Source organism: Lutjanus erythropterus, chromosome 19, assembly GCF_056507025.1.
Source record: "Lutjanus erythropterus isolate fLutEry1 chromosome 19, fLutEry1.hap2, whole genome shotgun sequence".
Taxonomy (NCBI): domain Eukaryota; kingdom Metazoa; phylum Chordata; class Actinopteri; order Lutjaniformes; family Lutjanidae; genus Lutjanus; species Lutjanus erythropterus.
The window spans coordinates 32509815-32536025 of NC_139335.1; the positions used below are offsets into that span (position 1 = coordinate 32509815).

At 45.3% G+C, this 26211-nt stretch overlaps 14 non-coding genes across 14 annotated transcripts; all 14 read right to left on the reverse strand.

Annotated features, from left to right (window-relative positions):
• Nucleotides 1-134: 134 nt before the first annotated feature.
• Nucleotides 135-253, reverse strand: LOC146310213 (5S ribosomal RNA). The gene has a single exon (XR_014772583.1). It is a non-coding gene; the product is annotated as a 5S ribosomal RNA (ribosomal RNA).
• A 1753-nt stretch (nucleotides 254-2006) lies between these two features.
• Nucleotides 2007-2125, reverse strand: LOC146310214 (5S ribosomal RNA). Its single transcript, XR_014772584.1, has one exon. It is a non-coding gene; the product is annotated as a 5S ribosomal RNA (ribosomal RNA).
• A 1752-nt stretch (nucleotides 2126-3877) lies between these two features.
• LOC146310215 (5S ribosomal RNA) lies at nucleotides 3878-3996 on the reverse strand. The gene has a single exon (XR_014772585.1). It is a non-coding gene; the product is annotated as a 5S ribosomal RNA (ribosomal RNA).
• Nucleotides 3997-5744: 1748 nt separating this feature from the next.
• LOC146310216 (5S ribosomal RNA) lies at nucleotides 5745-5863 on the reverse strand. Its single transcript, XR_014772526.1, has one exon. It is a non-coding gene; the product is annotated as a 5S ribosomal RNA (ribosomal RNA).
• Nucleotides 5864-7588: 1725 nt separating this feature from the next.
• LOC146310217 (5S ribosomal RNA) lies at nucleotides 7589-7707 on the reverse strand. The gene has a single exon (XR_014772586.1). It is a non-coding gene; the product is annotated as a 5S ribosomal RNA (ribosomal RNA).
• A 1732-nt stretch (nucleotides 7708-9439) lies between these two features.
• Nucleotides 9440-9558, reverse strand: LOC146310218 (5S ribosomal RNA). The gene has a single exon (XR_014772587.1). It is a non-coding gene; the product is annotated as a 5S ribosomal RNA (ribosomal RNA).
• Nucleotides 9559-11312: 1754 nt separating this feature from the next.
• On the reverse strand, nucleotides 11313-11431 carry LOC146310219 (5S ribosomal RNA). The gene has a single exon (XR_014772589.1). It is a non-coding gene; the product is annotated as a 5S ribosomal RNA (ribosomal RNA).
• A 1755-nt stretch (nucleotides 11432-13186) lies between these two features.
• LOC146310220 (5S ribosomal RNA) lies at nucleotides 13187-13305 on the reverse strand. The gene has a single exon (XR_014772590.1). It is a non-coding gene; the product is annotated as a 5S ribosomal RNA (ribosomal RNA).
• Nucleotides 13306-15057: 1752 nt separating this feature from the next.
• Nucleotides 15058-15176, reverse strand: LOC146310221 (5S ribosomal RNA). The gene has a single exon (XR_014772591.1). It is a non-coding gene; the product is annotated as a 5S ribosomal RNA (ribosomal RNA).
• Nucleotides 15177-16922: 1746 nt separating this feature from the next.
• LOC146310222 (5S ribosomal RNA) lies at nucleotides 16923-17041 on the reverse strand. The gene has a single exon (XR_014772592.1). It is a non-coding gene; the product is annotated as a 5S ribosomal RNA (ribosomal RNA).
• Nucleotides 17042-18802: 1761 nt separating this feature from the next.
• On the reverse strand, nucleotides 18803-18921 carry LOC146310223 (5S ribosomal RNA). Its single transcript, XR_014772593.1, has one exon. It is a non-coding gene; the product is annotated as a 5S ribosomal RNA (ribosomal RNA).
• A 1750-nt stretch (nucleotides 18922-20671) lies between these two features.
• Nucleotides 20672-20790, reverse strand: LOC146310224 (5S ribosomal RNA). The gene has a single exon (XR_014772508.1). It is a non-coding gene; the product is annotated as a 5S ribosomal RNA (ribosomal RNA).
• Nucleotides 20791-22528: 1738 nt separating this feature from the next.
• On the reverse strand, nucleotides 22529-22647 carry LOC146310225 (5S ribosomal RNA). The gene has a single exon (XR_014772509.1). It is a non-coding gene; the product is annotated as a 5S ribosomal RNA (ribosomal RNA).
• Nucleotides 22648-24390: 1743 nt separating this feature from the next.
• On the reverse strand, nucleotides 24391-24509 carry LOC146310226 (5S ribosomal RNA). Its single transcript, XR_014772510.1, has one exon. It is a non-coding gene; the product is annotated as a 5S ribosomal RNA (ribosomal RNA).
• Between the last annotated feature and the right edge of the window lie 1702 nt (nucleotides 24510-26211).

Consider the following 26211-nt stretch of genomic DNA (forward strand, 5'->3'; position numbering starts at 1 on the left):
GTCAACTTATTCTCTTCTCTCCTTGAAATAAGGAATAGTTTTGTGAGGCTGATAACTGATGTACTTGAGAGTCCAGAGACATACAAAAATCTGCATCCACTGAGGAGGCAGCAGCGCCCTCTGCTGTTTGAAAAAGCTTACAGCACCTGGTATTCCCAGGCGGTCTCCCATCCAAGTACTAACCAGGCCCGACCCTGCTTAGCTTCCGAGATCGGACGAGATCGGGCGTGTTCAGGGTGGTATGGCCGTAAGCAAAGGAAGCAGGGACAAAGACACATTTTAAAGGTGCTGAGAAATCACACTGTGCAGACTTTGTGTATGAAAATGTAGAAATAGATTTAAAACATTTATTAATTCATATGTTTCTCAATTACCTTTTTAAAAAAAAACAAAACAAAAAAACCATTACGCGTATTTGTTGTTTTAGTCTTTTTTTTTAACCATATTTAGCTCACTAGCCAATCAGGTTTTCGGGGGATAACTTTTCAAGGGATGGTGATAGAGACTTGAAACCAAGCTCTGCACCCCCATTTGCGGACATTCCGGTTCCAATGGTACCACCATCGAGTCTCTACGAGGTCGGGAAGTGGGTCAACCAGAACCTCGAGGACTCTGGTGCATACCTCGACGGGTTTTCGGGGGATAACTTTTGAAGGGATGGCGGTAGAGACTTGAAATCAAGCTCTGCATCCCCATTTGCGGACATTCCGGATGCGACGGTACCACCATCGAGTCTCTACGAGGTCGGGAAGTGGGTCAACCAGAACTCTGGTGCATACCTCCATGGGTTTTTGTGGATTAACTTTTGAAGGGAAAGTGATACAGACTTGAAACCAGGCTCTGGCCCCCCATTTTCGGACATTCCGGATCGAAAGGTACCACCATCGAGTCTCTACAGGCTCTGCACCCCCATAACTTGTCTGTACACACACACACACACACACACCACACACACACACACACACACACACACACACACACAAGTGAACACATCAGAATGTTAGGTGGCTGTGATGTCATCAAAGGGAATGTGATGACGTCACAGACCCTGTGCTTTGATCTAGCATGGGCTCTGTGATGCCATCAGTGTTTAGGTCATAACCCTACCACCATGTCATTATCATACCTCGACATGTTTTCGGGGGATAACTTTTGAAGGGAAGGTGGTAGAGACTTGAAACCAAGCTCTGCACCCCCATTTGCGGACATTCCGGTTCCGATGGTACCACCATCGAGTCTCTACGACGTCAGGAAGTGGGTCAACCAGAACCTCGAGGACTCTGGTGCATACCTCGACACGTTTTCGGGGGATAACTTTTGAAGGGAAGGTGGTAGAGACTTGAAACCAAGCTCTGTCCCCCCCCCCCCCCCCCCCCCACCCCATTTGCAGACATTCCGGATCCAACGGTACCACCATCGAGTCTCTACGAGGTCGGGAAGTGGGTCAACCAGAACCTCACCACATCTACGGTAAGTGAGCTGCTGCACCCTTAAACCTGCTGTCCAACATGTCATAGACATTATTCTAAAAGCTGCAATTTAAAAATAAATCTGCAGATCATAGGCCATGTCTTTGACTATGTTTAAAGTTTCTGTGAGTTGAAGACAGCAGTTACACCTCCAAATGATACACATAACATTCATGTTGCAGAGAAAAATCTAATCAATGATGGGTATTTGGAAAATTTTATTAAATGATCTACAACTGTAGTTAATTTTGGAATAGTTTCTGTTGATGGACTGTATCGTATATACTTCTCAAGCTACATGCTATATGTATTTACATGAGCGCACACAGTCTTTGGGGAGTGAGAGACTATTGTTTTTGGAGCTAATCATCCAGAGTTAATGAGAGCAGAATTATTCTGAACAGTCAACTTATTCTCTTCTCTCCTTGAAATAAGGAATAGTTTTGTGAGGCTGATAACTGATGTACTTGAGAGTCCAGAGACATACAAAAATCTGCATCCACTGAGGAGGCAGCAGCGCCCTCTGCTGTTTGAAAAAGCTTACAGCACCTGGTATTCCCAGGCGGTCTCCCATCCAAGTACTAACCAGGCCCGACCCTGCTTAGCTTCCGAGATCGGACGAGATCGGGCGTGTTCAGGGTGGTATGGCCGTAAGCGAAGGAAGCAGGGACAAAGACACATTTTAAAGGTGCTGAGAAATCACACTGTGCAGACTTTGTGTATGAAAATGTAGAAATAGATTTAAAACATTTATTAATTCATATGTTTCTCAATTACCTTTTTAAAAAAAAACAAAACAAAAAAACCATTACGCGTATTTGTTGTTTTAGTCTTTTTTTTTAACCATATTTAGCTCACTAGCCAATCAGGTTTTCGGGGGATAACTTTTCAAGGGATGGTGATAGAGACTTGAAACCAAGCTCTGCACCCCCATTTGCGGACATTCCGGTTCCAATGGTACCACCATCGAGTCTCTACGAGGTCGGGAAGTGGGTCAACCAGAACCTCGAGGACTCTGGTGCATACCTCGACAGGTTTTCGGGGGATAACTTTTGAAGGGATGGCGGTAGAGACTTGAAATCAAGCTCTGCATCCCCATTTGCGGACATTCCGGATGCGACGGTACCACCATCGAGTCTCTACGAGGTCGGGAAGTGGGTCAACCAGAACTCTGGTGCATACCTCCATGGGTTTTTGTGGATTAACTTTTGAAGGGAAAGTGATACAGACTTGAAACCAGGCTCTGGCCCCCCATTTTCGGACATTCCGGATCGAAAGGTACCACCATCGAGTCTCTACAGGCTCTGCACCCCCATAACTTGTCTGTACACACACACACACACACACACCACACACACACACACACACACACACACACACACACAAGTGAACACATCAGAATGTTAGGTGGCTGTGATGTCATCAAAGGGAATGTGATGACGTCACAGACCCTGTGCTTTGATCTAGCATGGGCTCTGTGATGCCATCAGTGTTTAGGTCATAACCCTACCACCATGTCATTATCATACCTCGACATGTTTTCGGGGGATAACTTTTGAAGGGAAGGTGGTAGAGACTTGAAACCAAGCTCTGCACCCCCATTTGCGGACATTCCGGTTCCGATGGTACCACCATCGAGTCTCTACGACGTCAGGAAGTGGGTCAACCAGAACCTCGAGGACTCTGGTGCATACCTCGACACGTTTTCGGGGGATAACTTTTGAAGGGAAGGTGGTAGAGACTTGAAACCAAGCTCTGTCCCCCCCCCCCCCCCTCCCCCCACCCCATTTGCAGACATTCCGGATCCAACGGTACCACCATCGAGTCTCTACGAGGTCGGGAAGTGGGTCAACCAGAACCTCACCACATCTACGGTAAGTGAGCTGCTGCACCCTTAAACCTGCTGTCCAACATGTCATAGACATTATTCTAAAAGCTGCAATTTAAAAATAAATCTGCAGATCATAGGCCATGTCTTTGACTATGTTTAAAGTTTCTGTGAGTTGAAGACAGCAGTTACACCTCCAAATGATACACATAACATTCATGTTGCAGAGAAAAATCTAATCAATGATGGGTATTTGGAAAATTTTATTAAATGATCTACAACTGTAGTTAATTTTGGAATAGTTTCTGTTGATGGACTGTATCGTATATACTTCTCAAGCTACATGCTATATGTATTTACATGAGCGCACACAGTCTTTGGGGAGTGAGACTATTGTTTTTGGAGCTAATCATCCAGAGTTAATGAGAGCAGAATTATTCTGAACAGTCAACTTATTCTCTTCTCTCCTTGAAATAAGGAATAGTTTTGTGAGGCTGATAACTGATGTACTTGAGAGTCCAGAGACATACAAAAATCTGCATCCACTGAGGAGGCAGCAGCGCCCTCTGCTGTTTGAAAAAGCTTACAGCACCTGGTATTCCCAGGCGGTCTCCCATCCAAGTACTAACCAGGCCCGACCCTGCTTAGCTTCCGAGATCGGACGAGATCGGGCGTGTTCAGGGTGGTATGGCCGTAAGCGAAGGAAGCAGGGACAAAGACACATTTTAAAGGTGCTGAGAAATCACACTGTGCAGACTTTGTGTATGAAAATGTAGAAATAGATTTAAAACATTTATTAATTCATATGTTTCTCAATTACCTTTTTAAAAAAAAACAAAACAAAAAAACCATTACGCGTATTTGTTGTTTTAGTCTTTTTTTTTTAACCATATTTAGCTCACTAGCCAATCAGGTTTTCGGGGGATAACTTTTCAAGGGATGGTGATAGAGACTTGAAACCAAGCTCTGCACCCCCATTTGCGGACATTCCGGTTCCAATGGTACCACCATCGAGTCTCTACGAGGTCGGGAAGTGGGTCAACCAGAACCTCGAGGACTCTGGTGCATACCTCGACGGGTTTTCGGGGGATAACTTTTGAAGGGATGGCGGTAGAGACTTGAAATCAAGCTCTGCATCCCCATTTGCGGACATTCCGGATGCGACGGTACCACCATCGAGTCTCTACGAGGTCGGGAAGTGGGTCAACCAGAACTCTGGTGCATACCTCCATGGGTTTTTGTGGATTAACTTTTGAAGGGAAAGTGATACAGACTTGAAACCAGGCTCTGGCCCCCCATTTTCGGACATTCCGGATCGAAAGGTACCACCATCGAGTCTCTACAGGCTCTGCACCCCCATAACTTGTCTGTACACACACACACACACACACACACACACACCACACACACACACACACACACACACACACACAAGTGAACACATCAGAATGTTAGGTGGCTGTGATGTCATCAAAGGGAATGTGATGACGTCACAGACCCTGTGCTTTGATCTAGCATGGGCTCTGTGATGCCATCAGTGTTTAGGTCATAACCCTACCACCATGTCATTATCATACCTCGACATGTTTTCGGGGGATAACTTTTGAAGGGAAGGTGGTAGAGACTTGAAACCAAGCTCTGCACCCCCATTTGCGGACATTCCGGTTCCGATGGTACCACCATCGAGTCTCTACGACGTCAGGAAGTGGGTCAACCAGAACCTCGAGGACTCTGGTGCATACCTCGACACGTTTTCGGGGGATAACTTTTGAAGGGAAGGTGGTAGAGACTTGAAACCAAGCTCTGTCCCCCCCCCCCACCCCATTTGCAGACATTCCGGATCCAACGGTACCACCATCGAGTCTCTACGAGGTCGGGAAGTGGGTCAACCAGAACCTCACCACATCTACGGTAAGTGAGCTGCTGCACCCTTAAACCTGCTGTCCAACATGTCATAGACATTATTCTAAAAGCTGCAATTTAAAAATAAATCTGCAGATCATAGGCCATGTCTTTGACTATGTTTAAAGTTTCTGTGAGTTGAAGACAGCAGTTACACCTCCAAATGATACACATAACATTCATGTTGCAGAGAAAAATCTAATCAATGATGGGTATTTGGAAAATTTTATTAAATGATCTACAACTGTAGTTAATTTTGGAATAGTTTCTGTTGATGGACTGTATCGTATATACTTCTCAAGCTACATGCTATATGTATTTACATGAGCGCACACAGTCTTTGGGGAGTGAGAGACTATTGTTTTTGGAGCTAATCATCCAGAGTTAATGAGAGCAGAATTATTCTGAACAGTCAACTTATTCTCTTCTCTCCTTGAAATAAGGAATAGTTTTGTGAGGCTGATAACTGATGTACTTGAGAGTCCAGAGACATACAAAAATCTGCATCCACTGAGGAGGCAGCAGCGCCCTCTGCTGTTTGAAAAAGCTTACAGCACCTGGTATTCCCAGGCGGTCTCCCATCCAAGTACTAACCAGGCCCGACCCTGCTTAGCTTCCGAGATCAGACGAGATCGGGCGTGTTCAGGGTGGTATGGCCGTAAGCGAAGGAAGCAGGGACAAAGACACATTTTAAAGGTGCTGAGAAATCACACTGTGCAGACTTTGTGTATGAAAATGTAGAAATAGATTTAAAACATTTATTAATTCATATGTTTCTCAATTACCTTTTTAAAAAAAACAAAACAAAAAAACTATTACGCGTATTTGTTGTTTTAGTCTTTTTTTTTAACCATATTTAGCTCACTAGCCAATCAGGTTTTCGGGGGATAACTTTTCAAGGGATGGTGATAGAGACTTGAAACCAAGCTCTGCACCCCCATTTGCGGACATTCCGGTTCCAATGGTACCACCATCGAGTCTCTACGAGGTCGGGAAGTGGGTCAACCAGAACCTCGAGGACTCTGGTGCATACCTCGACGGGTTTTCGGGGGATAACTTTTGAAGGGATGGCGGTAGAGACTTGAAATCAAGCTCTGCATCCCCATTTGCGGACATTCCGGATGCGACGGTACCACCATCGAGTCTCTACGAGGTCGGGAAGTGGGTCAACCAGAACTCTGGTGCATACCTCCATGGGTTTTTGTGGATTAACTTTTGAAGGGAAAGTGATACAGACTTGAAACCAGGCTCTGGCCCCCCATTTTCGGACATTCCGGATCGAAAGGTACCACCATCGAGTCTCTACAGGCTCTGCACCCCCATAACTTGTCTGTACACACACACACACACACACACACACACACACACACACACAAGTGAACACATCAGAATGTTAGGTGGCTGTGATGTCATCAAAGGGAATGTGATGACGTCACAGACCCTGTGCTTTGATCTAGCATGGGCTCTGTGATGCCATCAGTGTTTAGGTCATAACCCTACCACCATGTCATTATCATACCTCGACATGTTTTCGGGGGATAACTTTTGAAGGGAAGGTGGTAGAGACTTGAAACCAAGCTCTGCACCCCCATTTGCGGACATTCCGGTTCCGATGGTACCACCATCGAGTCTCTACGACGTCAGGAAGTGGGTCAACCAGAACCTCGAGGACTCTGGTGCATACCTCGACACGTTTTCGGGGGATAACTTTTGAAGGGAAGGTGGTAGAGACTTGAAACCAAGCTCTGTCCCCCCCCCCCACCCCATTTGCAGACATTCCGGATCCAACGGTACCACCATCGAGTCTCTACGAGGTCGGGAAGTGGGTCAACCAGAACCTCACCACATCTACGGTAAGTGAGCTGCTGCACCCTTAAACCTGCTGTCCAACATGTCATAGACATTATTCTAAAAGCTGCAATTTAAAAATAAATCTGCAGATCATAGGCCATGTCTTTGACTATGTTTAAAGTTTCTGTGAGTTGAAGACAGCAGTTACACCTCCAAATGATACACATAACATTCATGTTGCAGAGAAAAATCTAATCAATGATGGGTATTTGGAAAATTTTATTAAATGATCTACAACTGTAGTTAATTTTGGAATAGTTTCTGTTGATGGACTGTATCGTATATACTTCTCAAGCTACATGCTATATGTATTTACATGAGCGCACACAGTCTTTGGGGAGTGAGAGACTATTGTTTTTGGAGCTAATCATCCAGAGTTAATGAGAGCAGAATTATTCTGAACAGTCAACTTATTCTCTTCTCTCCTTGAAATAAGGAATAGTTTTGTGAGGCTGATAACTGATGTACTTGAGAGTCCAGAGACATACAAAAATCTGCATCCACTGAGGAGGCAGCAGCGCCCTCTGCTGTTTGAAAAAGCTTACAGCACCTGGTATTCCCAGGCGGTCTCCCATCCAAGTACTAACCAGGCCCGACCCTGCTTAGCTTCCGAGATCGGACGAGATCGGGCGTGTTCAGGGTGGTATGGCCGTAAGCGAAGGAAGCAGGGACAAAGACACATTTTAAAGGTGCTGAGAAATCACACTGTGCAGACTTTGTGTATGAAAATGTAGAAATAGATTTAAAACATTTATTAATTCATATGTTTCTCAATTACCTTTTTAAAAAAAAACAAAACAAAAAAACCATTACGCGTATTTGTTGTTTTAGTCTTTTTTTTTAACCATATTTAGCTCACTAGCCAATCAGGTTTTCGGGGGATAACTTTTCAAGGGATGGTGATAGAGACTTGAAACCAAGCTCTGCACCCCCATTTGCGGACATTCCGGTTCCAATGGTACCACCATCGAGTCTCTACGAGGTCGGGAAGTGGGTCAACCAGAACCTCGAGGACTCTGGTGCATACCTCGACGGGTTTTCGGGGGATAACTTTTGAAGGGATGGCGGTAGAGACTTGAAATCAAGCTCTGCATCCCCATTTGCGGACATTCCGGATGCGACGGTACCACCATCGAGTCTCTACGAGGTCGGGAAGTGGGTCAACCAGAACTCTGGTGCATACCTCCATGGGTTTTTGTGGATTAACTTTTGAAGGGAAAGTGATACAGACTTGAAACCAGGCTCTGGCCCCCCATTTTCGGACATTCCGGATCGAAAGGTACCACCATCGAGTCTCTACAGGCTCTGCACCCCCATAACTTGTCTGTACACACACACACACACACACACACACACACACACACACACACACACAAGTGAACACATCAGAATGTTAGGTGGCTGTGATGTCATCAAAGGGAATGTGATGACGTCACAGACCCTGTGCTTTGATCTAGCATGGGCTCTGTGATGCCATCAGTGTTTAGGTCATAACCCTACCACCATGTCATTATCATACCTCGACATGTTTTCGGGGGATAACTTTTGAAGGGAAGGTGGTAGAGACTTGAAACCAAGCTCTGCACCCCCATTTGCGGACATTCCGGTTCCGATGGTACCACCATCGAGTCTCTACGACGTCAGGAAGTGGGTCAACCAGAACCTCGAGGACTCTGGTGCATACCTCGACACGTTTTCGGGGGATAACTTTTGAAGGGAAGGTGGTAGAGACTTGAAACCAAGCTCTGTCCCCCCCCCCCACCCCATTTGCAGACATTCCGGATCCAACGGTACCACCATCGAGTCTCTACGAGGTCGGGAAGTGGGTCAACCAGAACCTCACCACATCTACGGTAAGTGAGCTGCTGCACCCTTAAACCTGCTGTCCAACATGTCATAGACATTATTCTAAAAGCTGCAATTTAAAAATAAATCTGCAGATCATAGGCCATGTCTTTGACTATGTTTAAAGTTTCTGTGAGTTGAAGACAGCAGTTACACCTCCAAATGATACACATAACATTCATGTTGCAGAGAAAAATCTAATCAATGATGGGTATTTGGAAAATTTTATTAAATGATCTACAACTGTAGTTAATTTTGGAATAGTTTCTGTTGATGGACTGTATCGTATATACTTCTCAAGCTACATGCTATATGTATTTACATGAGCGCACACAGTCTTTGGGGAGTGAGAGACTATTGTTTTTGGAGCTAATCATCCAGAGTTAATGAGAGCAGAATTATTCTGAACAGTCAACTTATTCTCTTCTCTCCTTGAAATAAGGAATAGTTTTGTGAGGCTGATAACTGATGTACTTGAGAGTCCAGAGACATACAAAAATCTGCATCCACTGAGGAGGCAGCAGCGCCCTCTGCTGTTTGAAAAAGCTTACAGCACCTGGTATTCCCAGGCGGTCTCCCATCCAAGTACTAACCAGGCCCGACCCTGCTTAGCTTCCGAGATCGGACGAGATCGGGCGTGTTCAGGGTGGTATGGCCGTAAGCGAAGGAAGCAGGGACAAAGACACATTTTAAAGGTGCTGAGAAATCACACTGTGCAGACTTTGTGTATGAAAATGTAGAAATAGATTTAAAACATTTATTAATTCATATGTTTCTCAATTACCTTTTTAAAAAAAAACAAAACAAAAAAACCATTACGCGTATTTGTTGTTTTAGTCTTTTTTTTTAACCATATTTAGCTCACTAGCCAATCAGGTTTTCGGGGGATAACTTTTCAAGGGATGGTGATAGAGACTTGAAACCAAGCTCTGCACCCCCATTTGCGGACATTCCGGTTCCAATGGTACCACCATCGAGTCTCTACGAGGTCGGGAAGTGGGTCAACCAGAACCTCGAGGACTCTGGTGCATACCTCGACGGGTTTTCGGGGGATAACTTTTGAAGGGATGGCGGTAGAGACTTGAAATCAAGCTCTGCATCCCCATTTGCGGACATTCCGGATGCGACGGTACCACCATCGAGTCTCTACGAGGTCGGGAAGTGGGTCAACCAGAACTCTGGTGCATACCTCCATGGGTTTTTGTGGATTAACTTTTGAAGGGAAAGTGATACAGACTTGAAACCAGGCTCTGGCCCCCCATTTTCGGACATTCCGGATCGAAAGGTACCACCATCGAGTCTCTACAGGCTCTGCACCCCCATAACTTGTCTGTACACACACACACACACACACACCACACACACACACACACACACACACACACACACACAAGTGAACACATCAGAATGTTAGGTGGCTGTGATGTCATCAAAGGGAATGTGATGACGTCACAGACCCTGTGCTTTGATCTAGCATGGGCTCTGTGATGCCATCAGTGTTTAGGTCATAACCCTACCACCATGTCATTATCATACCTCGACATGTTTTCGGGGGATAACTTTTGAAGGGAAGGTGGTAGAGACTTGAAACCAAGCTCTGCACCCCCATTTGCGGACATTCCGGTTCCGATGGTACCACCATCGAGTCTCTACGACGTCAGGAAGTGGGTCAACCAGAACCTCGAGGACTCTGGTGCATACCTCGACACGTTTTCGGGGGATAACTTTTGAAGGGAAGGTGGTAGAGACTTGAAACCAAGCTCTGTCCCCCCCCCCCCCCCCCCCCCCACCCCATTTGCAGACATTCCGGATCCAACGGTACCACCATCGAGTCTCTACGAGGTCGGGAAGTGGGTCAACCAGAACCTCACCACATCTACGGTAAGTGAGCTGCTGCACCCTTAAACCTGCTGTCCAACATGTCATAGACATTATTCTAAAAGCTGCAATTTAAAAATAAATCTGCAGATCATAGGCCATGTCTTTGACTATGTTTAAAGTTTCTGTGAGTTGAAGACAGCAGTTACACCTCCAAATGATACACATAACATTCATGTTGCAGAGAAAAATCTAATCAATGATGGGTATTTGGAAAATTTTATTAAATGATCTACAACTGTAGTTAATTTTGGAATAGTTTCTGTTGATGGACTGTATCGTATATACTTCTCAAGCTACATGCTATATGTATTTACATGAGCGCACACAGTCTTTGGGGAGTGAGAGACTATTGTTTTTGGAGCTAATCATCCAGAGTTAATGAGAGCAGAATTATTCTGAACAGTCAACTTATTCTCTTCTCTCCTTGAAATAAGGAATAGTTTTGTGAGGCTGATAACTGATGTACTTGAGAGTCCAGAGACATACAAAAATCTGCATCCACTGAGGAGGCAGCAGCGCCCTCTGCTGTTTGAAAAAGCTTACAGCACCTGGTATTCCCAGGCGGTCTCCCATCCAAGTACTAACCAGGCCCGACCCTGCTTAGCTTCCGAGATCGGACGAGATCGGGCGTGTTCAGGGTGGTATGGCCGTAAGCGAAGGAAGCAGGGACAAAGACACATTTTAAAGGTGCTGAGAAATCACACTGTGCAGACTTTGTGTATGAAAATGTAGAAATAGATTTAAAACATTTATTAATTCATATGTTTCTCAATTACCTTTTTAAAAAAAAACAAAACAAAAAAACCATTACGCGTATTTGTTGTTTTAGTCTTTTTTTTTAACCATATTTAGCTCACTAGCCAATCAGGTTTTCGGGGGATAACTTTTCAAGGGATGGTGATAGAGACTTGAAACCAAGCTCTGCACCCCCATTTGCGGACATTCCGGTTCCAATGGTACCACCATCGAGTCTCTACGAGGTCGGGAAGTGGGTCAACCAGAACCTCGAGGACTCTGGTGCATACCTCGACAGGTTTTCGGGGGATAACTTTTGAAGGGATGGCGGTAGAGACTTGAAATCAAGCTCTGCATCCCCATTTGCGGACATTCCGGATGCGACGGTACCACCATCGAGTCTCTACGAGGTCGGGAAGTGGGTCAACCAGAACTCTGGTGCATACCTCCATGGGTTTTTGTGGATTAACTTTTGAAGGGAAAGTGATACAGACTTGAAACCAGGCTCTGGCCCCCCATTTTCGGACATTCCGGATCGAAAGGTACCACCATCGAGTCTCTACAGGCTCTGCACCCCCATAACTTGTCTGTACACACACACACACACACACACCACACACACACACACACACACACACACACACACACACAAGTGAACACATCAGAATGTTAGGTGGCTGTGATGTCATCAAAGGGAATGTGATGACGTCACAGACCCTGTGCTTTGATCTAGCATGGGCTCTGTGATGCCATCAGTGTTTAGGTCATAACCCTACCACCATGTCATTATCATACCTCGACATGTTTTCGGGGGATAACTTTTGAAGGGAAGGTGGTAGAGACTTGAAACCAAGCTCTGCACCCCCATTTGCGGACATTCCGGTTCCGATGGTACCACCATCGAGTCTCTACGACGTCAGGAAGTGGGTCAACCAGAACCTCGAGGACTCTGGTGCATACCTCGACACGTTTTCGGGGGATAACTTTTGAAGGGAAGGTGGTAGAGACTTGAAACCAAGCTCTGTCCCCCCCCCCCCCCCCTCCCCCCACCCCATTTGCAGACATTCCGGATCCAACGGTACCACCATCGAGTCTCTACGAGGTCGGGAAGTGGGTCAACCAGAACCTCACCACATCTACGGTAAGTGAGCTGCTGCACCCTTAAACCTGCTGTCCAACATGTCATAGACATTATTCTAAAAGCTGCAATTTAAAAATAAATCTGCAGATCATAGGCCATGTCTTTGACTATGTTTAAAGTTTCTGTGAGTTGAAGACAGCAGTTACACCTCCAAATGATACACATAACATTCATGTTGCAGAGAAAAATCTAATCAATGATGGGTATTTGGAAAATTTTATTAAATGATCTACAACTGTAGTTAATTTTGGAATAGTTTCTGTTGATGGACTGTATCGTATATACTTCTCAAGCTACATGCTATATGTATTTACATGAGCGCACACAGTCTTTGGGGAGTGAGATTATTGTTTTTGGAGCTAATCATCCAGAGTTAATGAGAGCAGAATTATTCTGAACAGTCAACTTATTCTCTTCTCTCCTTGAAATAAGGAATAGTTTTGTGAGGCTGATAACTGATGTACTTGAGAGTCCAGAGACATACAAAAATCTGCATCCACTGAGGAGGCAGCAGCGCCCTCTGCTGTTTGAAAAAGCTTACAGCACCTGGTATTCCCAGGCGGTCTCCCATCCAAGTACTAACCAGGCCCGACCCTGCTTAGCTTCCGAGATCGGACGAGATCGGGCGTGTTCAGGGTGGTATGGCCGTAAGCGAAGGAAGCAGGGACAAAGACACATTTTAAAGGTGCTGAGAAATCACACTGTGCAGACTTTGTGTATGAAAATGTAGAAATAGATTTAAAACATTTATTAATTCATATGTTTCTCAATTACCTTTTTAAAAAAAAACAAAACAAAAAAACCATTACGCGTATTTGTTGTTTTAGTCTTTTTTTTTAACCATATTTAGCTCACTAGCCAATCAGGTTTTCGGGGGATAACTTTTCAAGGGATGGTGATAGAGACTTGAAACCAAGCTCTGCACCCCCATTTGCGGACATTCCGGTTCCAATGGTACCACCATCGAGTCTCTACGAGGTCGGGAAGTGGGTCAACCAGAACCTCGAGGACTCTGGTGCATACCTCGACAGGTTTTCGGGGGATAACTTTTGAAGGGATGGCGGTAGAGACTTGAAATCAAGCTCTGCATCCCCATTTGCGGACATTCCGGATGCGACGGTACCACCATCGAGTCTCTACGAGGTCGGGAAGTGGGTCAACCAGAACTCTGGTGCATACCTCCATGGGTTTTTGTGGATTAACTTTTGAAGGGAAAGTGATACAGACTTGAAACCAGGCTCTGGCCCCCCATTTTCGGACATTCCGGATCGAAAGGTACCACCATCGAGTCTCTACAGGCTCTGCACCCCCATAACTTGTCTGTACACACACACACACACACACACCACACACACACACACACACACACACACACACACACAAGTGAACACATCAGAATGTTAGGTGGCTGTGATGTCATCAAAGGGAATGTGATGACGTCACAGACCCTGTGCTTTGATCTAGCATGGGCTCTGTGATGCCATCAGTGTTTAGGTCATAACCCTACCACCATGTCATTATCATACCTCGACATGTTTTCGGGGGATAACTTTTGAAGGGAAGGTGGTAGAGACTTGAAACCAAGCTCTGCACCCCCATTTGCGGACATTCCGGTTCCGATGGTACCACCATCGAGTCTCTACGACGTCAGGAAGTGGGTCAACCAGAACCTCGAGGACTCTGGTGCATACCTCGACACGTTTTCGGGGGATAACTTTTGAAGGGAAGGTGGTAGAGACTTGAAACCAAGCTCTGTCCCCCCCCCCCCCCCTCCCCCCACCCCATTTGCAGACATTCCGGATCCAACGGTACCACCATCGAGTCTCTACGAGGTCGGGAAGTGGGTCAACCAGAACCTCACCACATCTACGGTAAGTGAGCTGCTGCACCCTTAAACCTGCTGTCCAACATGTCATAGACATTATTCTAAAAGCTGCAATTTAAAAATAAATCTGCAGATCATAGGCCATGTCTTTGACTATGTTTAAAGTTTCTGTGAGTTGAAGACAGCAGTTACACCTCCAAATGATACACATAACATTCATGTTGCAGAGAAAAATCTAATCAATGATGGGTATTTGGAAAATTTTATTAAATGATCTACAACTGTAGTTAATTTTGGAATAGTTTCTGTTGATGGACTGTATCGTATATACTTCTCAAGCTACATGCTATATGTATTTACATGAGCGCACACAGTCTTTGGGGAGTGAGACTATTGTTTTTGGAGCTAATCATCCAGAGTTAATGAGAGCAGAATTATTCTGAACAGTCAACTTATTCTCTTCTCTCCTTGAAATAAGGAATAGTTTTGTGAGGCTGATAACTGATGTACTTGAGAGTCCAGAGACATACAAAAATCTGCATCCACTGAGGAGGCAGCAGCGCCCTCTGCTGTTTGAAAAAGCTTACAGCACCTGGTATTCCCAGGCGGTCTCCCATCCAAGTACTAACCAGGCCCGACCCTGCTTAGCTTCCGAGATCGGACGAGATCGGGCGTGTTCAGGGTGGTATGGCCGTAAGCGAAGGAAGCAGGGACAAAGACACATTTTAAAGGTGCTGAGAAATCACACTGTGCAGACTTTGTGTATGAAAATGTAGAAATAGATTTAAAACATTTATTAATTCATATGTTTCTCAATTACCTTTTTAAAAAAAACAAAACAAAAAAACTATTACGCGTATTTGTTGTTTTAGTCTTTTTTTTTAACCATATTTAGCTCACTAGCCAATCAGGTTTTCGGGGGATAACTTTTCAAGGGATGGTGATAGAGACTTGAAACCAAGCTCTGCACCCCCATTTGCGGACATTCCGGTTCCAATGGTACCACCATCGAGTCTCTACGAGGTCGGGAAGTGGGTCAACCAGAACCTCGAGGACTCTGGTGCATACCTCGACGGGTTTTCGGGGGATAACTTTTGAAGGGATGGCGGTAGAGACTTGAAATCAAGCTCTGCATCCCCATTTGCGGACATTCCGGATGCGACGGTACCACCATCGAGTCTCTACGAGGTCGGGAAGTGGGTCAACCAGAACTCTGGTGCATACCTCCATGGGTTTTTGTGGATTAACTTTTGAAGGGAAAGTGATACAGACTTGAAACCAGGCTCTGGCCCCCCATTTTCGGACATTCCGGATCGAAAGGTACCACCATCGAGTCTCTACAGGCTCTGCACCCCCATAACTTGTCTGTACACACACACACACACACACACACACACACCACACACACACACACACACACACACACACACAAGTGAACACATCAGAATGTTAGGTGGCTGTGATGTCATCAAAGGGAATGTGATGACGTCACAGACCCTGTGCTTTGATCTAGCATGGGCTCTGTGATGCCATCAGTGTTTAGGTCATAACCCTACCACCATGTCATTATCATACCTCGACATGTTTTCGGGGGATAACTTTTGAAGGGAAGGTGGTAGAGACTTGAAACCAAGCTCTGCACCCCCATTTGCGGACATTCCGGTTCCGATGGTACCACCATCGAGTCTCTACGACGTCAGGAAGTGGGTCAACCAGAACCTCGAGGACTCTGGTGCATACCTCGACACGTTTTCGGGGGATAACTTTTGAAGGGAAGGTGGTAGAGACTTGAAACCAAGCTCTGTCCCCCCCCCCCACCCCATTTGCAGACATTCCGGATCCAACGGTACCACCATCGAGTCTCTACGAGGTCGGGAAGTGGGTCAACCAGAACCTCACCACATCTACGGTAAGTGAGCTGCTGCACCCTTAAACCTGCTGTCCAACATGTCATAGACATTATTCTAAAAGCTGCAATTTAAAAATAAATCTGCAGATCATAGGCCATGTCTTTGACTATGTTTAAAGTTTCTGTGAGTTGAAGACAGCAGTTACACCTCCAAATGATACACATAACATTCATGTTGCAGAGAAAAATCTAATCAATGATGGGTATTTGGAAAATTTTATTAAATGATCTACAACTGTAGTTAATTTTGGAATAGTTTCTGTTGATGGACTGTATCGTATATACTTCTCAAGCTACATGCTATATGTATTTACATGAGCGCACACAGTCTTTGGGGAGTGAGAGACTATTGTTTTTGGAGCTAATCATCCAGAGTTAATGAGAGCAGAATTATTCTGAACAGTCAACTTATTCTCTTCTCTCCTTGAAATAAGGAATAGTTTTGTGAGGCTGATAACTGATGTACTTGAGAGTCCAGAGACATACAAAAATCTGCATCCACTGAGGAGGCAGCAGCGCCCTCTGCTGTTTGAAAAAGCTTACAGCACCTGGTATTCCCAGGCGGTCTCCCATCCAAGTACTAACCAGGCCCGACCCTGCTTAGCTTCCGAGATCGGACGAGATCGGGCGTGTTCAGGGTGGTATGGCCGTAAGCGAAGGAAGCAGGGACAAAGACACATTTTAAAGGTGCTGAGAAATCACACTGTGCAGACTTTGTGTATGAAAATGTAGAAATAGATTTAAAACATTTATTAATTCATATGTTTCTCAATTACCTTTTTAAAAAAAACAAAACAAAAAAACTATTACGCGTATTTGTTGTTTTAGTCTTTTTTTTTAACCATATTTAGCTCACTAGCCAATCAGGTTTTCGGGGGATAACTTTTCAAGGGATGGTGATAGAGACTTGAAACCAAGCTCTGCACCCCCATTTGCGGACATTCCGGTTCCAATGGTACCACCATCGAGTCTCTACGAGGTCGGGAAGTGGGTCAACCAGAACCTCGAGGACTCTGGTGCATACCTCGACGGGTTTTCGGGGGATAACTTTTGAAGGGATGGCGGTAGAGACTTGAAATCAAGCTCTGCATCCCCATTTGCGGACATTCCGGATGCGACGGTACCACCATCGAGTCTCTACGAGGTCGGGAAGTGGGTCAACCAGAACTCTGGTGCATACCTCCATGGGTTTTTGTGGATTAACTTTTGAAGGGAAAGTGATACAGACTTGAAACCAGGCTCTGGCCCCCCATTTTCGGACATTCCGGATCGAAAGGTACCACCATCGAGTCTCTACAGGCTCTGCACCCCCATAACTTGTCTGTACACACACACACACACACACACACACACACACCACACACACACACACACACACACAAGTGAACACATCAGAATGTTAGGTGGCTGTGATGTCATCAAAGGGAATGTGATGACGTCACAGACCCTGTGCTTTGATCTAGCATGGGCTCTGTGATGCCATCAGTGTTTAGGTCATAACCCTACCACCATGTCATTATCATACCTCGACATGTTTTCGGGGGATAACTTTTGAAGGGAAGGTGGTAGAGACTTGAAACCAAGCTCTGCACCCCCATTTGCGGACATTCCGGTTCCGATGGTACCACCATCGAGTCTCTACGACGTCAGGAAGTGGGTCAACCAGAACCTCGAGGACTCTGGTGCATACCTCGACACGTTTTCGGGGGATAACTTTTGAAGGGAAGGTGGTAGAGACTTGAAACCAAGCTCTGTCCCCCCCCCCCCCCCCCCCCCCCCCCCTCCCCCCACCCCATTTGCAGACATTCCGGATCCAACGGTACCACCATCGAGTCTCTACGAGGTCGGGAAGTGGGTCAACCAGAACCTCACCACATCTACGGTAAGTGAGCTGCTGCACCCTTAAACCTGCTGTCCAACATGTCATAGACATTATTCTAAAAGCTGCAATTTAAAAATAAATCTGCAGATCATAGGCCATGTCTTTGACTATGTTTAAAGTTTCTGTGAGTTGAAGACAGCAGTTACACCTCCAAATGATACACATAACATTCATGTTGCAGAGAAAAATCTAATCAATGATGGGTATTTGGAAAATTTTATTAAATGATCTACAACTGTAGTTAATTTTGGAATAGTTTCTGTTGATGGACTGTATCGTATATACTTCTCAAGCTACATGCTATATGTATTTACATGAGCGCACACAGTCTTTGGGGAGTGAGACTATTGTTTTTGGAGCTAATCATCCAGAGTTAATGAGAGCAGAATTATTCTGAACAGTCAACTTATTCTCTTCTCTCCTTGAAATAAGGAATAGTTTTGTGAGGCTGATAACTGATGTACTTGAGAGTCCAGAGACATACAAAAATCTGCATCCACTGAGGAGGCAGCAGCGCCCTCTGCTGTTTGAAAAAGCTTACAGCACCTGGTATTCCCAGGCGGTCTCCCATCCAAGTACTAACCAGGCCCGACCCTGCTTAGCTTCCGAGATCGGACGAGATCGGGCGTGTTCAGGGTGGTATGGCCGTAAGCGAAGGAAGCAGGGACAAAGACATATTTTAAAGGTGCTGAGATATCACACTGTGCAGACTTTGTGTATGAAAATGTAGAAATAGATTTAAAACATTTATTAATTCATATGTTTCTCAATTACCTTTTTAAAAAAAAACAAAACAAAAAAACCATTACGCGTATTTGTTGTTTTAGTCTTTTTTTTTTAACCATATTTAGCTCACTAGCCAATCAGGTTTTCGGGGGATAACTTTTCAAGGGATGGTGATAGAGACTTGAAACCAAGCTCTGCACCCCCATTTGCGGACATTCCGGTTCCAATGGTACCACCATCGAGTCTCTACGAGGTCGGGAAGTGGGTCAACCAGAACCTCGAGGACTCTGGTGCATACCTCGACGGGTTTTCGGGGGATAACTTTTGAAGGGATGGCGGTAGAGACTTGAAATCAAGCTCTGCATCCCCATTTGCGGACATTCCGGATGCGACGGTACCACCATCGAGTCTCTACGAGGTCGGGAAGTGGGTCAACCAGAACTCTGGTGCATACCTCCATGGGTTTTTGTGGATTAACTTTTGAAGGGAAAGTGATACAGACTTGAAACCAGGCTCTGGCCCCCCATTTTCGGACATTCCGGATCGAAAGGTACCACCATCGAGTCTCTACAGGCTCTGCACCCCCATAACTTGTCTGTACACACACACACACACACACACACACACACCACACACACACACACACACACACACACACACACAAGTGAACACATCAGAATGTTAGGTGGCTGTGATGTCATCAAAGGGAATGTGATGACGTCACAGACCCTGTGCTTTGATCTAGCATGGGCTCTGTGATGCCATCAGTGTTTAGGTCATAACCCTACCACCATGTCATTATCATACCTCGACATGTTTTCGGGGGATAACTTTTGAAGGGAAGGTGGTAGAGACTTGAAACCAAGCTCTGCACCCCCATTTGCGGACATTCCGGTTCCGATGGTACCACCATCGAGTCTCTACGACGTCAGGAAGTGGGTCAACCAGAACCTCGAGGACTCTGGTGCATACCTCGACACGTTTTCGGGGGATAACTTTTGAAGGGAAGGTGGTAGAGACTTGAAACCAAGCTCTGTCCCCCCCCCCCACCCCATTTGCAGACATTCCGGATCCAACGGTACCACCATCGAGTCTCTACGAGGTCGGGAAGTGGGTCAACCAGAACCTCACCACATCTACGGTAAGTGAGCTGCTGCACCCTTAAACCTGCTGTCCAACATGTCATAGACATTATTCTAAAAGCTGCAATTTAAAAATAAATCTGCAGATCATAGGCCATGTCTTTGACTATGTTTAAAGTTTCTGTGAGTTGAAGACAGCAGTTACACCTCCAAATGATACACATAACATTCATGTTGCAGAGAAAAATCTAATCAATGATGGGTATTTGGAAAATTTTATTAAATGATCTACAACTGTAGTTAATTTTGGAATAGTTTCTGTTGATGGACTGTATCGTATATACTTCTCAAGCTACATGCTATATGTATTTACATGAGCGCACACAGTCTTTGGGGAGTGAGAGACTATTGTTTTTGGAGCTAATCATCCAGAGTTAATGAGAGCAGAATTATTCTGAACAGTCAACTTATTCTCTTCTCTCCTTGAAATAAGGAATAGTTTTGTGAGGCTGATAACTGATGTACTTGAGAGTCCAGAGACATACAAAAATCTGCATCCACTGAGGAGGCAGCAGCGCCCTCTGCTGTTTGAAAAAGCTTACAGCACCTGGTATTCCCAGGCGGTCTCCCATCCAAGTACTAACCAGGCCCGACCCTGCTTAGCTTCCGAGATCGGACGAGATCGGGCGTGTTCAGGGTGGTATGGCCGTAAGCGAAGGAAGCAGGGACAAAGACACATTTTAAAGGTGCTGAGAAATCACACTGTGCAGACTTTGTGTATGAAAATGTAGAAATAGATTTAAAACATTTATTAATTCATATGTTTCTCAATTACCTTTTTAAAAAAAACAAAACAAAAAAACTATTACGCGTATTTGTTGTTTTAGTCTTTTTTTTTAACCATATTTAGCTCACTATCCAATCAGGTTTTCGGGGGATAACTTTTCAAGGGATGGTGATAGAGACTTGAAACCAAGCTCTGCACCCCCATTTGCGGACATTCCGGTTCCAATGGTACCACCATCGAGTCTCTACGAGGTCGGGAAGTGGGTCAACCAGAACCTCGAGGACTCTGGTGCATACCTCGACGGGTTTTCGGGGGATAACTTTTGAAGGGATGGCGGTAGAGACTTGAAATCAAGCTCTGCATCCCCATTTGCGGACATTCCGGATGCGACGGTACCACCATCGAGTCTCTACGAGGTCGGGAAGTGGGTCAACCAGAACTCTGGTGCATACCTCCATGGGTTTTTGTGGATTAACTTTTGAAGGGAAAGTGATACAGACTTGAAACCAGGCTCTGGCCCCCCATTTTCGGACATTCCGGATCGAAAGGTACCACCATCGAGTCTCTACAGGCTCTGCACCCCCATAACTTGTCTGTACACACACACACACACACACACACACACACACACACACACACACAAGTGAACACATCAGAATGTTAGGTGGCTGTGATGTCATCAAAGGGAATGTGATGACGTCACAGACCCTGTGCTTTGATCTAGCATGGGCTCTGTGATGCCATCAGTGTTTAGGTCATAACCCTACCACCATGTCATTATCATACCTCGACATGTTTTCGGGGAATAACTTTTGAAGGGAAGGTGGTAGAGACTTGAAACCAAGCTCTGCACCCCCATTTGCGGACATTCCGGTTCCGATGGTACCACCATCGAGTCTCTACGACGTCAGGAAGTGGGTCAACCAGAACCTCGAGGACTCTGGTGCATACCTCGACACGTTTTCGGGGGATAACTTTTGAAGGGAAGGTGGTAGAGACTTGAAACCAAGCTCTGTCCCCCACCCCCCCTCCCCCCACCCCATTTGCAGACATTCCGGATCCAACGGTACCACCATCGAGTCTCTACGAGGTCGGGAAGTGGGTCAACCAGAACCTCACCACATCTACGGTAAGTGAGCTGCTGCACCCTTAAACCTGCTGTCCAACATGTCATAGACATTATTCTAAAAGCTGCAATTTAAAAATAAATCTGCAGATCATAGGCCATGTCTTTGACTATGTTTAAAGTTTCTGTGAGTTGAAGACAGCAGTTACACCTCCAAATGATACACATAACATTCATGTTGCAGAGAAAAATCTAATCAATGATGGGTATTTGGAAAATTTTATTAAATGATCTACAACTGTAGTTAATTTTGGAATAGTTTCTGTTGATGGACTGTATCGTATATACTTCTCAAGCTACATGCTATATGTATTTACATGAGCGCACACAGTCTTTGGGGAGTGAGAGACTATTGTTTTTGGAGCTAATCATCCAGAGTTAATGAGAGCAGAATTATTCTGAACAGTCAACTTATTCTCTTCTCTCCTTGAAATAAGGAATAGTTTTGTGAGGCTGATAACTGATGTACTTGAGAGTCCAGAGACATACAAAAATCTGCATCCACTGAGGAGGCAGCAGCGCCCTCTGCTGTTTGAAAAAGCTTACAGCACCTGGTATTCCCAGGCGGTCTCCCATCCAAGTACTAACCAGGCCCGACCCTGCTTAGCTTCCGAGATCGGACGAGATCGGGCGTGTTCAGGGTGGTATGGCCGTAAGCGAAGGAAGCAGGGACAAAGACACATTTTAAAGGTGCTGAGAAATCACACTGTGCAGACTTTGTGTATGAAAATGTAGAAATAGATTTAAAACATTTATTAATTCATATGTTTCTCAATTACCTTTTTAAAAAAAAACAAAACAAAAAAACCATTACGCGTATTTGTTGTTTTAGTCTTTTTTTTTAACCATATTTAGCTCACTAGCCAATCAGGTTTTCGGGGGATAACTTTTCAAGGGATGGTGATAGAGACTTGAAACCAAGCTCTGCACCCCCATTTGCGGACATTCCGGTTCCAATGGTACCACCATCGAGTCTCTACGAGGTCGGGAAGTGGGTCAACCAGAACCTCGAGGACTCTGGTGCATACCTCGACAGGTTTTCGGGGGATAACTTTTGAAGGGATGGCGGTAGAGACTTGAAATCAAGCTCTGCATCCCCATTTGCGGACATTCCGGATGCGACGGTACCACCATCGAGTCTCTACGAGGTCGGGAAGTGGGTCAACCAGAACTCTGGTGCATACCTCCATGGGTTTTTGTGGATTAACTTTTGAAGGGAAAGTGATACAGACTTGAAACCAGGCTCTGGCCCCCCATTTTCGGACATTCCGGATCGAAAGGTACCACCATCGAGTCTCTACAGGCTCTGCACCCCCATAACTTGTCTGTACACACACACACACACACACACCACACACACACACACACACACACACACACACACACAAGTGAACACATCAGAATGTTAGGTGGCTGTGATGTCATCAAAGGGAATGTGATGACGTCACAGACCCTGTGCTTTGATCTAGCATGGGCTCTGTGATGCCATCAGTGTTTAGGTCATAACCCTACCACCATGTCATTATCATACCTCGACATGTTTTCGGGGGATAACTTTTGAAGGGAAGGTGGTAGAGACTTGAAACCAAGCTCTGCACCCCCATTTGCGGACATTCCGGTTCCGATGGTACCACCATCGAGTCTCTACGACGTCAGGAAGTGGGTCAACCAGAACCTCGAGGACTCTGGTGCATACCTCGACACGTTTTCGGGGGATAACTTTTGAAGGGAAGGTGGTAGAGACTTGAAACCAAGCTCTGTCCCCCCCCCCCACCCCATTTGCAGACATTCCGGATCCAACGGTACCACCATCGAGTCTCTACGAGGTCGGGAAGTGGGTCAACCAGAACCTCACCACATCTACGGTAAGTGAGCTGCTGCACCCTTAAACCTGCTGTCCAACATGTCATAGACATTATTCTAAAAGCTGCAATTTAAAAATAAATCTGCAGATCATAGGCCATGTCTTTGACTATGTTTAAAGTTTCTGTGAGTTGAAGACAGCAGTTACACCTCCAAATGATACACATAACATTCATGTTGCAGAGAAAAATCTAATCAATGATGGGTATTTGGAAAATTTTATTAAATGATCTACAACTGTAGTTAATTTTGGAATAGTTTCTGTTGATGGACTGTATCGTATATACTTCTCAAGCTACATGCTATATGTATTTACATGAGCGCACACAGTCTTTGGGGAGTGAGAGACTATTGTTTTTGGAGCTAATCATCCAGAGTTAATGAGAGCAGAATTATTCTGAACAGTCAACTTATTCTCTTCTCTCCTTGAAATAAGGAATAGTTTTGTGAGGCTGATAACTGATGTACTTGAGAGTCCAGAGACATACAAAAATCTGCATCCACTGAGGAGGCAGCAGCGCCCTCTGCTGTTTGAAAAAGCTTACAGCACCTGGTATTCCCAGGCGGTCTCCCATCCAAGTACTAACCAGGCCCGACCCTGCTTAGCTTCCGAGATCGGACGAGATCGGGCGTGTTCAGGGTGGTATGGCCGTAAGCGAAGGAAGCAGGGACAAAGACACATTTTAAAGGTGCTGAGAAATCACACTGTGCAGACTTTGTGTATGAAAATGTAGAAATAGATTTAAAACATTTATTAATTCATATGTTTCTCAATTACCTTTTTAAAAAAAACAAAACAAAAAAACTATTACGCGTATTTGTTGTTTTAGTCTTTTTTTTTAACCATATTTAGCTCACTAGCCAATCAGGTTTTCGGGGGATAACTTTTCAAGGGATGGTGATAGAGACTTGAAACCAAGCTCTGCACCCCCATTTGCGGACATTCCGGTTCCAATGGTACCACCATCGAGTCTCTACGAGGTCGGGAAGTGGGTCAACCAGAACCTCGAGGACTCTGGTGCATACCTCGACGGGTTTTCGGGGGATAACTTTTGAAGGGATGGCGGTAGAGACTTGAAATCAAGCTCTGCATCCCCATTTGCGGACATTCCGGATGCGACGGTACCACCATCGAGTCTCTACGAGGTCGGGAAGTGGGTCAACCAGAACTCTGGTGCATACCTCCATGGGTTTTTGTGGATTAACTTTTGAAGGGAAAGTGATACAGACTTGAAACCAGGCTCTGGCCCCCCATTTTCGGACATTCCGGATCGAAAGGTACCACCATCGAGTCTCTACAGGCTCTGCACCCCCATAACTTGTCTGTACACACACACACACACACACACACACACACACCACACACACACACACACACACACAAGTGAACACATCAGAATGTTAGGTGGCTGTGATGTCATCAAAGGGAATGTGATGACGTCACAGACCCTGTGCTTTGATCTAGCATGGGCTCTGTGATGCCATCAGTGTTTAGGTCATAACCCTACCACCATGTCATTATCATACCTCGACATGTTTTCGGGGGATAACTTTTGAAGGGAAGGTGGTAGAGACTTGAAACCAAGCTCTGCACCCCCATTTGCGGACATTCCGGTTCCGATGGTACCACCATCGAGTCTCTACGACGTCAGGAAGTGGGTCAACCAGAACCTCGAGGACTCTGGTGCATACCTCGACACGTTTTCGGGGGATAACTTTTGAAGGGAAGGTGGTAGAGACTTGAAACCAAGCTCTGTCCCCCCCCCCCCCCCCCCTCCCCCCACCCCATTTGCAGACATTCCGGATCCAACGGTACCACCATCGAGTCTCTACGAGGTCGGGAAGTGGGTCAACCAGAACCTCACCACATCTACGGTAAGTGAGCTGCTGCACCCTTAAACCTGCTGTCCAACATGTCATAGACATTATTCTAAAAGCTGCAATTTAAAAATAAATCTGCAGATCATAGGCCATGTCTTTGACTATGTTTAAAGTTTCTGTGAGTTGAAGACAGCAGTTACACCTCCAAATGATACACATAACATTCATGTTGCAGAGAAAAATCTAATCAATGATGGGTATTTGGAAAATTTTATTAAATGATCTACAACTGTAGTTAATTTTGGAATAGTTTCTGTTGATGGACTGTATCGTATATACTTCTCAAGCTACATGCTATATGTATTTACATGAGCGCACACAGTCTTTGGGGAGTGAGAGACTATTGTTTTTGGAGCTAATCATCCAGAGTTAATGAGAGCAGAATTATTCTGAACAGTCAACTTATTCTCCTCTCTCCTTGAAATAAGGAATAGTTTTGTGAGGCTGATAACTGATGTACTTGAGAGTCCAGAGACAT